The sequence below is a fragment of the Podarcis pityusensis genome, assembly GCF_964106645.2.
Source record: "Podarcis pityusensis genome assembly, chromosome: 4".
Classification (NCBI taxonomy): Eukaryota; Metazoa; Chordata; class Lepidosauria; order Squamata; family Lacertidae; genus Podarcis; species Podarcis pityusensis.
Genome location: NC_138027.1, coordinates 41,621,599 through 41,636,613, shown reverse-complemented (window position 1 = coordinate 41,636,613; position 15,015 = coordinate 41,621,599).

Below are 15,015 nucleotides of genomic sequence, written 5' to 3'. Positions count from 1 at the left end.
TTAAAAATTGTCCCACGTTGTAGGTTGAAGTTCAAGGTCGACATGGTCTGAAAAAGCTAAAGACTATTGAAGTCATGGATATAGTTTTGAATTTGGACTAGTTAAAAATAGCAATAGGCCATCGATAATAGAGGCAAAATAGGTAGCCTTGGGAAGAAAGATTCCATCTAGGTATAGTATGGGATAACCCTATATATGTCCCCTGAAGATTGGAATACAAGCATTATGGATAAATGTGCTACATCTGAGATAACTCATCTAAAATGTTAACAACTAGAGTTGAGATAAGTAAATTATTGGTGTGCAATCTTGGATTCTGTGATGGAAGCCTCCTCTAAAGTGAATAGGCTCAAGCTTATGAGTCTCTTCACTAGCATTTACAGTATCTGAGGCAGTGTCATCCAGATCTGTCTCCTGTCAAACTTGGTATAAGAGCTGACTTAAGCATTACCACTCTGCTACTTTCTTCCCCCTAGAAATCACCCGTGACCCCCAGTGTGCCCACTCTTCCTGTGGTGCCCACAAAATATCTCAGTAAATATCCCTTCCACAGTCCACCATACACAATGGACGGTTTGCTTTCCCTGCTCAATTTCTGTTTGCACAGGCTCAGCCTCTTCTGCCTTGAACACACTGCTTATGTATGTCCACACATTTCAATGGAAGCCAGAATTGAACACGCTCTTATCTATTCTGAACAGAGGAGAGGTGCAAAGAACTTCTCTCTGTGAATGAGAGCCTTTTTGCCATTGATGGGGCAGCTGATGGGTGGCCATGTCCACACAATTTAGTGGTCCCTTTCTCCTTTTTTAAATCTTGTGTTATGCTATGCACCCCCAAGCATGCTTACTGTCTCCAAAAGCCTGGCAATCACTGCCCTAGCTGTTACAGCTGTGTCATGCAAGGGTCTTGCAGCACTTTGAGGGACAATATTAGTTGTCCTGCCCATGCTCATACGATGGGATAGCTCAGTCGGTAGAGCATGAGACTCTTAATCTCAGGGTTGTGGGTCCTGCCCCATTTGGATAAAAGATTCCTGCATTACAGGGGGTTGGATAAGATGACCCTCACAGTCCCTTCCAACTCTACAGTTCTATGATTCTATGATCCTTTGAGTGTCTATAGTCCATAGGAGACACAGAGGCCAGCACAACTTCTTAAGCCTTTTGTGCTGGCTCAGCTAACATGCATCCTTGCCTTTGAATCAAAGGACCTTGGTCCTTCTAGTCCTATGGATTGCTGATGGCATCTACTGTATTTGGTGGTTCCATTATATTCACCACATAAGTAGGGCTAAGTGATCTATTGCTAATTCGTCCAAAACCAGTTTGAAGTCCATATTGTGATACCGATTTCATATTTTTTTTCCTGGCAATATATAGCAAATCATGATGTGTATGTGTGCGTGCTATGCAAAAATAACGATGCAGGAAAATCTGTGAAGCCAGCCAGTGCCTCTACATAGCTCCATACTTATTTCAGTTTATTGCACTGTTTAGCTGGTGATATATCACAGAGTTGAAAACCAGATATTCCCCAGCCCTACACACGAGTAGGGATATTGTTTTGGGCTTAAGGCAGTATATCTAAGTGTTGGGTACAACACATAAAGATAACTGGAACTGGATGTTACTCAGCGTAGTTTCTTCATAACCAAAGGAATAAGAGTCTTTGTTGTTTTTTAAACTGCAGCAAAAGGTGGAATCTGTAGCTGCTATCAAAAAATCATAGAGTCATGCGTATAGGGAACATATTTTCTTTGATCAACAGTATGTTCTTCCTCTCAAACAGCTTGCTCCTCATGAGGTCAGAAAGTGTTTGGCTAGAGATTTTCCCTCTTGCTGTTTCATCTTCCCATTCTGTCTTTCCTGTCAAAGGCTGAAAGGAGTCGAGTGAAATTGAAACAGGCACTTCCTTGACCCTGAGAACATTCATGCTTCACCCCCAATATAGATGATCTGTGTGCTGCAGAAGCATCCAAACATCCGCTTCTGACCAGGCTGGCACCAGCTTTCCATACTGTATGGTCAGGAACCACTGATAAAGTACATCACATGTCAAAGAGGAGACAACAAAGGTGTGGTAACGATAGCTGACATGCAGCGTAAAACTCAAACACTATTTTCTCTGGTGCAGCCAAGTGGTGTATGATTACTAAAGGGCAGAACTAGATGAGAGACATGGCTGATTCACACCATACATTGAAAGCACATTCATTGCTCATGTAAAGCACATGACTTCTGGGAGAATGCTGGCAACTGTAGTTTCCCAGAGTTGCAATTCCCACCATGCTCATAGAGTTACAATTCCCACCATGCTTAACAAACTACAGTTCCCAGGATGGGGGGGGGGGGGAGCCATGTGCTCTAAATGTGCATGGCGTGGGTCTGCCCACACAGTTAATGGTTGTTTAGTATCAATCTCTTCCTCACAAGTTGCGCTTAATTTAATATCGTCACACTGTGCATTGCCCAACTCTATCAGCGGCTGCCAGTAGAAATGGCAGCAGTGTTCATCATACAGCAGCAGGTTGTTGCATCATATATTGTATTAATTTCAATGAGGCAATTGGATGTGGTGGACAGGCGATACAGAGTAGTTTAGCTCCATGTCTCTTCAAACATCTGGTTCTTCAAGTATGTACAGGTACAATTCCCTAGTTTCCCATCCCTCACTATCCTTACACATTTATGCCCATTTGCCTTAATTTGCATGTTGTACTTTATATTTGCAAACTGAATTATTCAGTCTATATGAACTATGCACTCTTAAACAAATTTGCACCTTTTGTTTTGTTTTTCATACTTTATTTTAATTCTGCTAGTCAGGAGGAGCAGTAAGGAACTCTACAACAGCCTCTGAGCCCTAGAAATCTTATTCAGCAACTCCCAAAGCTTCTAAAATTTCAGTTGGTGTTGTCTGCACACTTTCAATCAATTAGAATAAATCCACTTTCGCATATATCTTTGCAAGCTAAGTTTTCTTAGAAAACTGGATTTTGTGGCTATCACACAGGACCTTAGACCATTCCTCTAAGTCAGGCTGTCATGTATCTTATGCCCATTCTCTTTAAATTTTTCACTTACTGGGTTTTCTGAGATAGAGAGAAACCTGAAATAAATGATTTAAATAGATGTTGTTGTTTTTTAAATGTTTGGCCTGTTGATGACATTGTTGTGTGGAGGTTACAGAAAAATCTATGAGCATGAGCAGCACCAATTCCACAATAACTTCCTATCTAGAAGTGTTCAAGGTAAAAAAAAAAAGCCATCCATCTACAAAACTAATTCTAAATTGGACTTTAGTTCATGTTCTTTGGATTCTACCCCTTGAAAATATATTCTGTTCTCTGTAAGTAGCTGACAGACTGAGGCAACTCTTTGTCATTGTTGCTTGATGTTTCATATCTGACAAGGTGAACATAAAACTGGCAGTGCTGGGCTATTGTCTGAAACAGTCTGAGAGGATTTTACTCAGGGACATTCCTTATGAAACTTATTACTTCTGGGCTGTTGGCAATCCTTTTAAGGAGCAACACATCTTTGGGTGTAAACCCCTGCTGTTTGTATTGGAGTGTAGGTTTAAAGAGACTGGAAAGAGGTGGGAGGGTTTGTTTATATTGTTATTTGTGTGTATATCTCAGAGCCCATGGGCAATATGGTGCATTAGAAATCTGTGAATAAATACAATTAAATTTTAAGCAGTGGAAAAAATTACCCAAGCAAGAGCTCCAATCTCATACCTATTATTTATTCACAGGGCAGAGAATGTTATATTCATTCCTTGTCAATGCAATGCTTCCATCATGGAAGAGCTTTCTGATCATGTGAGGAACTTTCTGATCAATTCTTTTATTTCTTAGGAGTGGGCATATAGCTTAAGGGCAGAACATATGCTTTGCCAGTAGAAGGTTCCTGGTTCCCTAATCTCTCCAGGATATTAAAAAAAAAATCACGTAGAATGACTGGAAAATACTTCTGCTTGAGAATCTGAGGAGCTGTTGTCATTCAAAGTAGACTGCTCAGGACAAGATAGGTCAGTAGTCTTCCTCAGGTCAAAGCAGTTTTTGTATGGTCATTTATCTGCTAAGACTGCCATCAGTCTCTGACATCTTTACTACCTTTGTGAATCTGTGACATACACTTGCCATCCCCTCTATGGTATCTAATGAGTATCAACTACACCTGCAACAAATGTGGAAAAGTGTCCAGATCAGTGTGCCACTGTACTAATAGGATCTTGTTTGCGGACAACTTGATATTTGACAAACTGAGTTTAAGGAGAGCTACAAGGATGGTGAAGAGTTCAAAAACAGAAGGAAATCCATTTTTGGATGGTTTAATGGATTAGATTATTTAGGCAAGGGTTATCCTTTCCTAGGGCATTGTTTGAAGTGGCTACCTGCAAGATCCATTCTAACAAAGATTCTGTTATCTGTGACTAAATACTGTGCCCACTTCTCTGGGGTCTTAATAACCATGCTGCAGCTACAAACCAGAATGAGCTCCACTTCCAGTAACTTCCAGAAAAAAATGCAATTCAGTACGCATCTAAAGACAAATCAGACTGGCACGGATGTCCTTCCAGATGTTTTTGGACCATAGCTCTCATAATCCCTGATCAGTCACCATGTTGGCTTGGAATTATGGGAATTGTGGTCCAAAACACCTGGAGGGTGTCATGTTGAGGAAGACTACAGTTTTCTTATAGACACTAAAACTAAAACTGTCTCTAATCCTAAGGCTAGAACTCAGAGTCACCCACTGACATTGATTGGCAGTAGATTTGAGACAGACATAAGGAAGCACTTCACATATTTATCCTACTACTGCGGGGTGGGGGGGGTGGAATAATCATTAAGGTAGGCAGCTTTTTTTAAAAGGATTAGAAAAAATAATGAGGGGAAATGTTAGCTGCCCTTAGCCAGGATAGCAATACTGAGCTTCCTATTCAAGGGCTATATACCTTTGAATATCAGATACTGGACATAGACAATGGGGAAGGCCAGTAAATTTATGCCCTGACTGTGTGCTTCTAAAGATGGTTAGAGTTTTTGGACTGGATGGTGCTTGATCTGATCCTGCAAGCTAGTTCTAATGTGTGTGTATTGAGGTTTATTTATTAAACAATACTGTATATAGATATAGATATAGATATAGATATAGATGATATAGATATAGATATAGATATAGGATATAGATATATATTGTCTTTAGGCCTTCTGAGGCAATTTATTAACAATTAAAATTTCAACACTATTAAAACCAGGAAACATTAAGAACAAGCCAAGATAGAACATATAAAACAAATCCACAAACAGGCAAGACTACTAGCTTTTCTTTGTTTTCCTTGAGCCAATACATTTTTTAAAAAAACATAAACTGGGAGGGGGGAGAGAAGGAGCATGGGAAGAGGAAGGAGTAAAAAACATATTTAAGCGTATTTTGATTTGTTTAAGCTGTCAAGACCTGCCTCACAGCATCTGTAGAAGTATGAAACCCAGTGGGTAGCTAATTTCCTACCCACACTAGTCCAAGAGCAGGTCATTTCACACAGGTGTTTGCAATAGTCAGATTCCTCAAGCATCCCAAGACAGCCATGCAATACGTTTTGCCAGCATAGCGGGGTTTATGAACACCCCACCTCAAATACCCCACCTCCAGAAATCTTTGCAAATACTTGACAAGCTGGTTTGGGTACTCAGGGGAGTTCTGAAACTCTGGTGTTACATTCAGAATTCCTTTTGAAAAACATTAATGTTGAGGAAAAACACGATAGGCCTCTTGCGTCGGTGCTGCAGTCATAATTGGCATCTCTGGATCACTAAAACTGAAAATGAGACCCATATGCAAACGCAAAGCCTCATAAAGTTCCAAGAAATCAAACCAAAATACGAAGATCACATCATGTGTTGTAAACTCCTTTGCTTTTGAAGACATCCATAATGCTCCGTGTACCTTACCAATGATCATTAAATGCCATTGCTGAGGATAGAGCTGAAAAATGCCCTGTTAAAGGCAGGAAGGAACTTTTAATTATTATTTTTTTAAAAGATATTTATTAAGATTTTCAAAATATTACAAAAGAAAAAAAAGAAAAAAGAAAAATACAAAAGAAAAATAGTTAAAAACAATTCAGTCTTTCAATCACTTATCTTTCATTTGCTTATTTCCCGGACCTCCTCACGCCTCCCTTTTCTGTATTCCAATTCAGTTTGTTAGTTCAGCAAATCCCTCCCCTCTTTGTTTATCCTAGTCTTCAATCTTAAAGTATTGTAACATTAGATTTTTACCTATTAATAGTCCATTTTTTCATATTCCCTTATAACATTACAGCTAGAAACCACTTAGTTGCTATCCAACATCATTCTAACATTCATTAATTTTACAATATTTCTGTAAATAGTCTTTAAACTTTTTCCAATCTTCTTCCACCGACTCTTCTCCCTGGTCTCGGATTCTGCCAGTCATTTCTGCCAGTTCCATATAGTCCATCACCTTCATCTGCCATTCTTCCAAGGTGGGTAGATCTTGTGTCTTCCAATACTTTGCAATAAGTATTCTTGCTGCTGTTGTGGCATACATAAAGAAAGTTCTATCCTTCTTTGGCACCAATTGGCAGACTATGCCCAGCAGGAAGGCCTCTGGTTTCTTTAGAAAGGTATATTTAAATACCTTTTTCATTTCATTATAGATCATCTCCCAGAAAGCCTTAATCTTTGGGCACGTCCACCAAAGGTGAAAGAATGTACCTTCGTTTTATTTACATTTCCAACATTTATTATCGGGCAAATGATAGATTTTTGCAAGCTTGACTGGTGTCATGTACCACATGTATATCATTTTCATAATATTCTCTCTTAGGGCATTACATGCCGTAAATTTCATACCTGTAGTACACAACTGTTCCCAGTCAGCAAACATAATGTTATGTCCAACATCTTGTGCCCATTTAATCATAGCAGATTTCACCGTTTCATCCTGAGTATTCCATTTCAACAGCAAGTTATACATCTTTGACAAAATCTTAGTTTTGGGTTCTAACAGTTCTGTTTCTAATTTTGATTTTTCCACCTGGAAGCCAATTTTCTTGTCCAAATTGTATGCCTCCATTATCTGATAATAATGAAGCCAGTCTCGCACTTTATCTTTTAATTTCTCAAAACTCTGCAATTTCAATTTGTCTCCTTCTTGTTCCAAAATTTCCCAATATTTCGGCCATTTGGCCTCCATATTGAGCTTTTTCTGAGCCTTTGCTTCCATCGGTGACAACCACCTTGGGGTTTTATTTTCCAATAAGTCCTTGTATCTTATCCAGACATTTAACAATGCTTTCCTAACAATATGGTTTTTAAATGCTTTATGTGCTTTAACCTTGTCATACCACAAATATGCATGCCACCCAAAAACATTATTGAAACCTTCTAAATCCAAAGGAACTTTTATGAGCAGAAATGGTATTCCTGGTGCAAATATTATTTTTACCATGCTAAACTGTTGCCTGCACAGATATTATTTTAAATGTTTTTTGGGAGGAGCCCATATTCATTCTCTCTCTCTCTCTCTCTCTCTCTCACACACACACACACACACACACACACACACACACACGAGGGGGGCATGGAGAGAGAGAGAGAGGATGCAATGTTAGCTATATGAATAAATATATGTTAGCTATATGAATAAAACTCTTAACACGTTTCCAGGGTACCAGGGTTATATATGTCATAGGTTCTCTGATGTGATTTGAAAGGCACGTTCTCAATATGGAATGGTGCCTGATTTGCTTTTCTTTCAGCATTCTCATCCGTTTGCTTCACCTGCAGCCTTAAGGGGCAGGGGCGAAATGCAATGTATGATATCCAGTGTGATGAAAAGAAAGCAGATTTCCTTCCCCCTTGCAGGTTTTAGTGCTCTTGGTTCATCATCTGTTCATCATGTTTCATAGTAGGGTTTCCTTTAGGTTGCCATCCTTTCATTCATTCCCTCTCGCTAATAGGAAGCTCAGCTGGTGAGAAGATCTTAGCCATGGAGAAGTCAGGAGGTATCAGCATGCTCTGGCGAGTCCCAAGATTTGTAGAAGTACAACAAATCTTTAGGGGCAGAATCCTGAAGGGGCAAAGCACCTCACAAAGCAGTCCAATAAAGACTGAGCGTGGCCACTTTCCACAGGGTGCTGAATATATGTTTCTGGGGGTTTGGTGAGTGGAGAACAAAATGGAGTATCTTGGAGGAGACTATGCCTGGTCTGAACATGGAACAGGAGCACTTCGCACTGCAACATTTTGTGGTGGGGCCTGCTTGTTCCCTCTGATTGGTTAAAACACACAATGGTAAAGATTCTATTCAAAAGTCAAAGAAAAGTATAATTCCTAAGGAAGCTACTCTAGATTCTCAATTCGCCATAAAATTACCGTACTACTGGATGGCCCAACAGTACAAGGGAGTTAATAGTGTGTTTGGACTTTGAAAAAGCTTTTGACAAAGTACCTCACCAAAGATTCCTGAGTAAGCTTAGCAGTCAAGGAATAAAAGGGAAATCTGTCAAAAGTGGGAAAATCCTATGTCGCCATCTCCTAATTCCTGAGAATGAGGGTGTTTTGTTATGGCTCATATGGTGAAACAGAGTTAGAGAAGGCAAACAAAAGGACTATAAATTCATTGAAGAATGGAGTTTATTTGTATTTTATTGGAATAGTAAAGCATAAGTTCAAGTTAACACTCCTGGAGGCACACAGAAGATGCAGCTACAGAATAATATAACAAAATGTAGTCAACTTTGTTCTTGTAAAATCTTTCCATAAACTTTGAGTAACTAAATATAAACATAACAATTTTCTTTTTATAGTTTCTTTGGAGTCATTATAGAGCAGAACAATTGTATTATTCTGTAAAAATTAAGATTTTTATGTTTAGTTTGTCCATATATGCCATGTATTTATATGTTTATTTTATCTATGAATCCAGTGTATAGTTTTGTATTCTATATTTTGGAAAAAATAAAGAAAAATAAAATGCCAGATTTCTCTTTGTCTGTCCGTCTGCCTACTATACAGAGCCCCTGTCAATTCCAACGCATTTTCCCCTCTGCAGCTTTTGCTATTTTGGGATATTTCTTTCTGTGTGTTTTTTCCTGGCGGGTGCTCTGTTGTTTAGAGAACAAATACTGAACAGCATCCTAAAGCGAGAAATCCAATTTTTCTATTCTGCAAAATGCTGTATAAAATAAAAACTTTTGGAAAGCCACTTGATTGCATTTTGACCTCTTGGCCTTTTTTAGTTTCTCTCTTTTTCTTCTTCTTCGGTGTATTGTGTAGACTTCAGCAGACCACCGAACAATTCCTAAGGGGGTAGTAGTGTTCTGCTCTTTGTAACAACCTCTGAGCAGCACCCTATAGAGAAGAAAGCAGTTTTCTGGAGAAACCTTTTACCCTGGGTGAGCAAAACAGGTCCTATCTGTGTAAATCTCCTTTCTGAACTAACCAGTAGATCTGCATAGGTCACCTCTCTGGGAAGGGGTCTGGGGGCGGGGTTTAGATTGTGGCTCCTGCTCCCTTTCCCCACCAAACACCAGACTGGTAGAATTCAAGCATCTCCAAAAGATCTCTGTGCACGCTCCTTTGCACCATGCTCTATAGTTGAAAGGAGAAGACTTAAACACGGGCTAAAATCTCCCATTGAAATCATACCAGAAAGATATTGTCTGAAAAAAGTATTGGTTATGAAATACTTTCGTAATTTTATTCAACATAGTGTTAAGCATACAACTCCATAAGAATACCTCTAAATCTGTTCTGGAGCTTCTCCCAACCCTCCAAAGCAGATTTGGGGGTGATGCAGGGCATACACGGGGGGGGGGTGTATTTGTGTGGTGGGGAAAGGAGAGGAAATCCTCTTGCACTAATGCTAAGGAGCAGGGCAAGGAGAAAACCACTCAAACCCATGACTAAAATGTGTGGGTCAAGCAGAAAATGGCTCGGACCCATGCTTTCTAGGCACTACACAGGCAAAAGTATGGACATGCCCTAAATACCCTTCTTGGGGATAAATGCCATTGAATTCAATGTAACTTTTGATTCAGCATGCTTAAGATTGTGTTGTCAGTGTTGAAAAATACCAGGTAATTTATTTTGTAATCTGTTAGCCAGACTCCCAAATTAGATAGTTGTATCTTGTTTTCGTATCTGCAGATCTCTTGGAATTAGGGAGAAATTCTTTCAGAAAATGACAACTCCACTGGGAACAGACTAGAGAAGAGACAAAACTTCACTGATGCTAAAAACTAGGGATGAAATTAAAGGGGAGGACTGGTTTCTTGTTTTTGTTTTGCAAAAGCTTTTAGCAGCTGTAAAAAGTGATCCTTTTTCACTGATTTTTTTTTTGAAGGGTGCTGTGAAAGTCAGACAAGGAATTCACCTTCAGAGTGAAGGGCAGGAATCGTATTCTTTGCTCTAAGTTAGCTTTATAATATCATATAGCCCTGTCTAATTAGTTGTATAGCATTGTGATGTCTACATGATCCCTAGTTGGCCATAATTGCATTATGAGGAATAAAATGCAGTTTAAAAATAAACAAAACAAAATGGACCAAGGCAACTGTTAATTGGACAATGAACAGTAAGTAAAAAAGACAAACATGGTTGGTTTCAATGAAAATTCCCTGCCCCACCCTCAAATAGCATCTTTACCCAGAAAATATTCCTGAGAGAATATTCAGCAGAGACTTCTGCCTTTTTGCTGATACTGTATAATTGTGGTTATCGGAACATAGCTTATTTGGGTGTTTTACTCATATGAGAAGGAAATGCCAAATCCTTTCAGACTGCTAAGAACAGAAGGTCATGACATATACTATTTAGAAAGGCAAATTCTGCTGAGCATGGAATAATGGTTTATAATAGGCACTATTATATCAATGTCGTAAGTTATTCATGAGCTCCATTCATGTAATATATTGAATGGGGAAACAAATGTATAACATGTATTTATTGCCCCTGGGTATATAAATTGGTTGTGATAACTGCAATTTAAATTTTAACTTACTGCAATTGCTAGCTTTCCAAAAATGATGCTAACTAACAAAGGGACCCTAAAGTTATCTTGCTCATGGACATCCCCAATAAAATAAAAAAACCACATGCATTTGCAGCTGATTTAATATTTCCAAGACATATTGTTTTATTCAGAGGAATAATTCCAAAATGAATGCAATGGAGGAAAATGTTACATTGGAGTGGGCCAATAGAGGATTGCACGGGTTGGCATTTTTGAGCACATTGAGCTCTTCTGTTCTAGCTTCATGAGAACAGATGTGGTTCCTTGGCAGCAAATGCAGAAAGTACATTGTGTCCCTTATGAGACTGTAGAGTGTCAGTAATGTCCCTGTTTTACACTAAGAATCTATTCAGACAATGGTTTTAGCCCATGGTAGCCATGGTTTTCAATCGGTCTGTTGCAAAGAGATTGTGCACAGGTTTCCTACCATACTTTGAATTCGGCCCGGATCAAGCTATGGCACTCTGCTGCCAATGGCTACATATGCATCAATGTGCCAAAAGGCACTTTGGCATATACATATGCACAACTAACCTCATTATTAAAACATTGAAGATGGTGTAAAAATGCCTTAATTTTCATAAGGCTATGAGATGAAGTTGCAACAAGCAACACACTTTCCAGCTACTGGTATCTTGGCAAGAATAGAACAACAACAACAAAAGCAAACAGTTCCACCAACAGGAAAATCATTTTGTTCTGCGATCCCAACACGAATGGTGAAGTTTTGCAGATAGGATTACCGTAGATTTCATTTTTGATACATTGGGTGATTGCAGTCACCAGGGGCATGGATCAAGTTTAGCCTCACCCTGGTCTGTATCCTGTGTGCACAGCTTTACTTTTCCCAGCTGAATCTTATAAAATATTTTTGGAAATAGAAGACATCCAGACAGATGGTTAGAAAGTCTAGAGTGCAGAAGTATATACTTTATTTATTCAGAGATTACTGTTACACTTGTTGGTGAGATTGGCATCTTGTTTGTTGGGGTTTAGTGTTAATTTGATTGCATTTTATAATTTCTGTTTTAATTTGTTATTTATATCTGTTCATTGCTCAGAGAACATTTATTATATTAGCAGCTCACACGTGCAATGAAAAAAGAAATCTGGAAACTGAGAGGCTGATCTGGAATTCAGTATAGGTAAAACTCTGTGAAAGCAACCATACAATATCTTAAATGCCCAGGAAAGTAAAGTAGGCATACAAAGGTTGTAAAATGGTTTATTGCAAATCTATAATGGCAGTATATAAGCTGTTCTATGTCTTGTTCCAGATAGTATCCTTCAGGTATATTGGACTGTGGCAGTCCTCTCTGAAGCTACTGCTAGTTCAGATGACAGACTAGCATGATCAGCAAGAACAATGCAGTGGAAAATAGGGCTTATCCACACTTAACTTTCCTCTGCTCTTTCCAGGCATGGTCCATGCTTGAAAGCTCCAAGCACTCTTCTTTTTCCCCTCAAAGCTTTCCCTGTTAAAGCTTACTCTTTAAAGCTGAACTGGAGCAAACAGCAATCCATGGGAAACTTGAATTGCTGTTTGCTCTGAATGAGTGCTAAAGAGTGGGTTTTTGCAGGGAAAGATCTCGCGCAAAAAAAGGGGGGGGGGAAAGAATGCTCAGACATGGAGCTTTAAAGCACAAACTTGTGCCTGGAAAGAGTAGGGCAAAAGATAAGTATGGATTAGCCCTAATTGTAAAATATCCCATAAATAACCTTTTCGTCTTCTACCCCCTCCCATATCCTCCACCCCTTGGTATTTTCTGTCCCACTTTTGGTTTAACACTATTATGCCAAGAAAGGCAGAAAGCAACTCTCTGGGCAATCCCTATTAATCCCGCACGTCAGTGAAACAAAGTTATTTTGTATAAATTTTTCACAAAAAGCAAATGGAGCTTTGCAATTATTTTTGCAAATAATTGCAAATTTGAGGATGAAACTGGCACCACACAAACACACACAAGATCATGTGCTTGTGTACTCTACATTAATTAACTATTCATTGTTCTTATTCATAAACTCTAAATTGCATTAGATTCCTCAGTTAACTCATAAGAATTCTCTGAAAAGATGAAAATGCCCACTATCAGGTGAATACAGCAAGATGCTATGCTTACTAATTTTTGTTTATTAATTGTGTGCACACTGTATTTTTAAAGCACATTCGAACCACACTCTTTTCCTCAGAGAATTATGGGTACCCTTGTTTGCTTGGGTTGCTAGGAATTGTAAAATGGTCTTGGAGGTAAACTACAGTGCCCAGAATTATTTGAGGGAAACAATCAGTTTTGAATGTGCTTTAAAGATAAGGTGCGTGTGCAGCCTTAGACAAAAACCAAACACTTCTACACACATTGCCTTCTTTTATTTGGACAATTCTTTTTTTTTTTTTAAAGAATATTTATTCCAATTTTAAAGTTACAAAAAGAAAGAAAAAACCATACAGAAAGAAAGAAAAGGAAAAAAAATAAGATATAACATGTTACAAAAAACAGACAATAAGAAAAACTCAACAAAAAATAAAAATACATTACAATAAAGTATGACAAAAATCAAATTGAACCTTTACAACCTTTTTCCCTTTTACTTATTTCCATGACTTCCTCTCACCTCCCTGCTTTGTATTCTAGTTTAGATCGTATCTCCAGCAAATCCTTCTAACCTTCTTTTCTTTTACTTATTTTGACATTCGATAATATTTAATCCTCCTCTATCCTCATTTTACACTTCATTTTTACTTACTCTATTTGGACAATTCTTTGGATTTGTGAGTGGCCTTAATGTTGCCTTAAACATCTCTCTCTCTATATATATACGAACAATCCTTTTAAGATTCCAAAATATGTTTCCAAAGCGGAAAAAATAGAAATGTTGAGAAGATTCTTAAATTGAAGCAAAGCACCAAAGTAGTAAAGCGAATAGACTTTTTTTAAAAGGTCAAATAACATCGGAAAACTGTATGGACAAAGCATGGGGTAGGATGGCTAAAGGATGTGTAATGGAGCCCCAGTACAGCAGAGTTCTGTTACAAGCTTCTTTTAGGCAGATGACTCCAAAACGATACAGCGTTCCAATCCAACACCTTTGCACCCTATTGGTCCAAATACTTGCAAGCAGAAAGAAGTTTTCAACTACCCTTGAATACCATAACACTCTACCATCAAGCATTCTATTTCCCTTTTGTGCCCTGCATTCACTATTTACTCATTTTGGTTCATAACAGCTGTGACAAAATAAAAGGCTCTTTCACAACAGAGAAAATTGCTCGAAAATGGAGACGTCAAACTTCACAAGTTTCTTGTGTAGCGTCAAGCCAAATGAGGGCAAGTGATTTTGGCCGGATTCTGTAGATGGATATTATTTCTGATAGGCAAAAGCAACCAGTACTAAACTCAAGAACACCAAACACTTCTATAGAACGTATTATCTATATTAAAAAGGGATTCTCAAAAGCTTGCAAGACAGCTGTGAAAGCTTTCTCATGTTCTGGCTACACTGTGCTGCACACAGACATTTCTTCTAACCGAAAACTGGAAAGGTTTTGCACAATTATTTAACTTAGGTAAGAAGTGCTTTTTCTTAAATACTCAAGGCACAATCCAGTCAAATTTACAGCATAGCCCCATGCATGTCCACTCAAACCCCTCTGAATTCAATGGGACTTATTCTTGGGTAAGTGTGTATATTGTAGCTTTATGCATTCCTGTGTCTCACTGATTTCACTGGGAGAGTTAAGCATATGCTATTGTTGAAATCAATACCGATAAAGAGTGCTTCAATTTGGCTGGATGTTGTAGGTAATTACTTTGTGCCAGCCATAAACTATGTTCAGTGGAGGGAACATAAAACTAGCACAATTTAAGTCTAATGAATGGGTACATGAAGCAACCATTTGTACTAATGAATATTAGATGTGCAGTCGAAGAAGCTTCAGTCTTCTGAAAAGTGAGTTCTCATA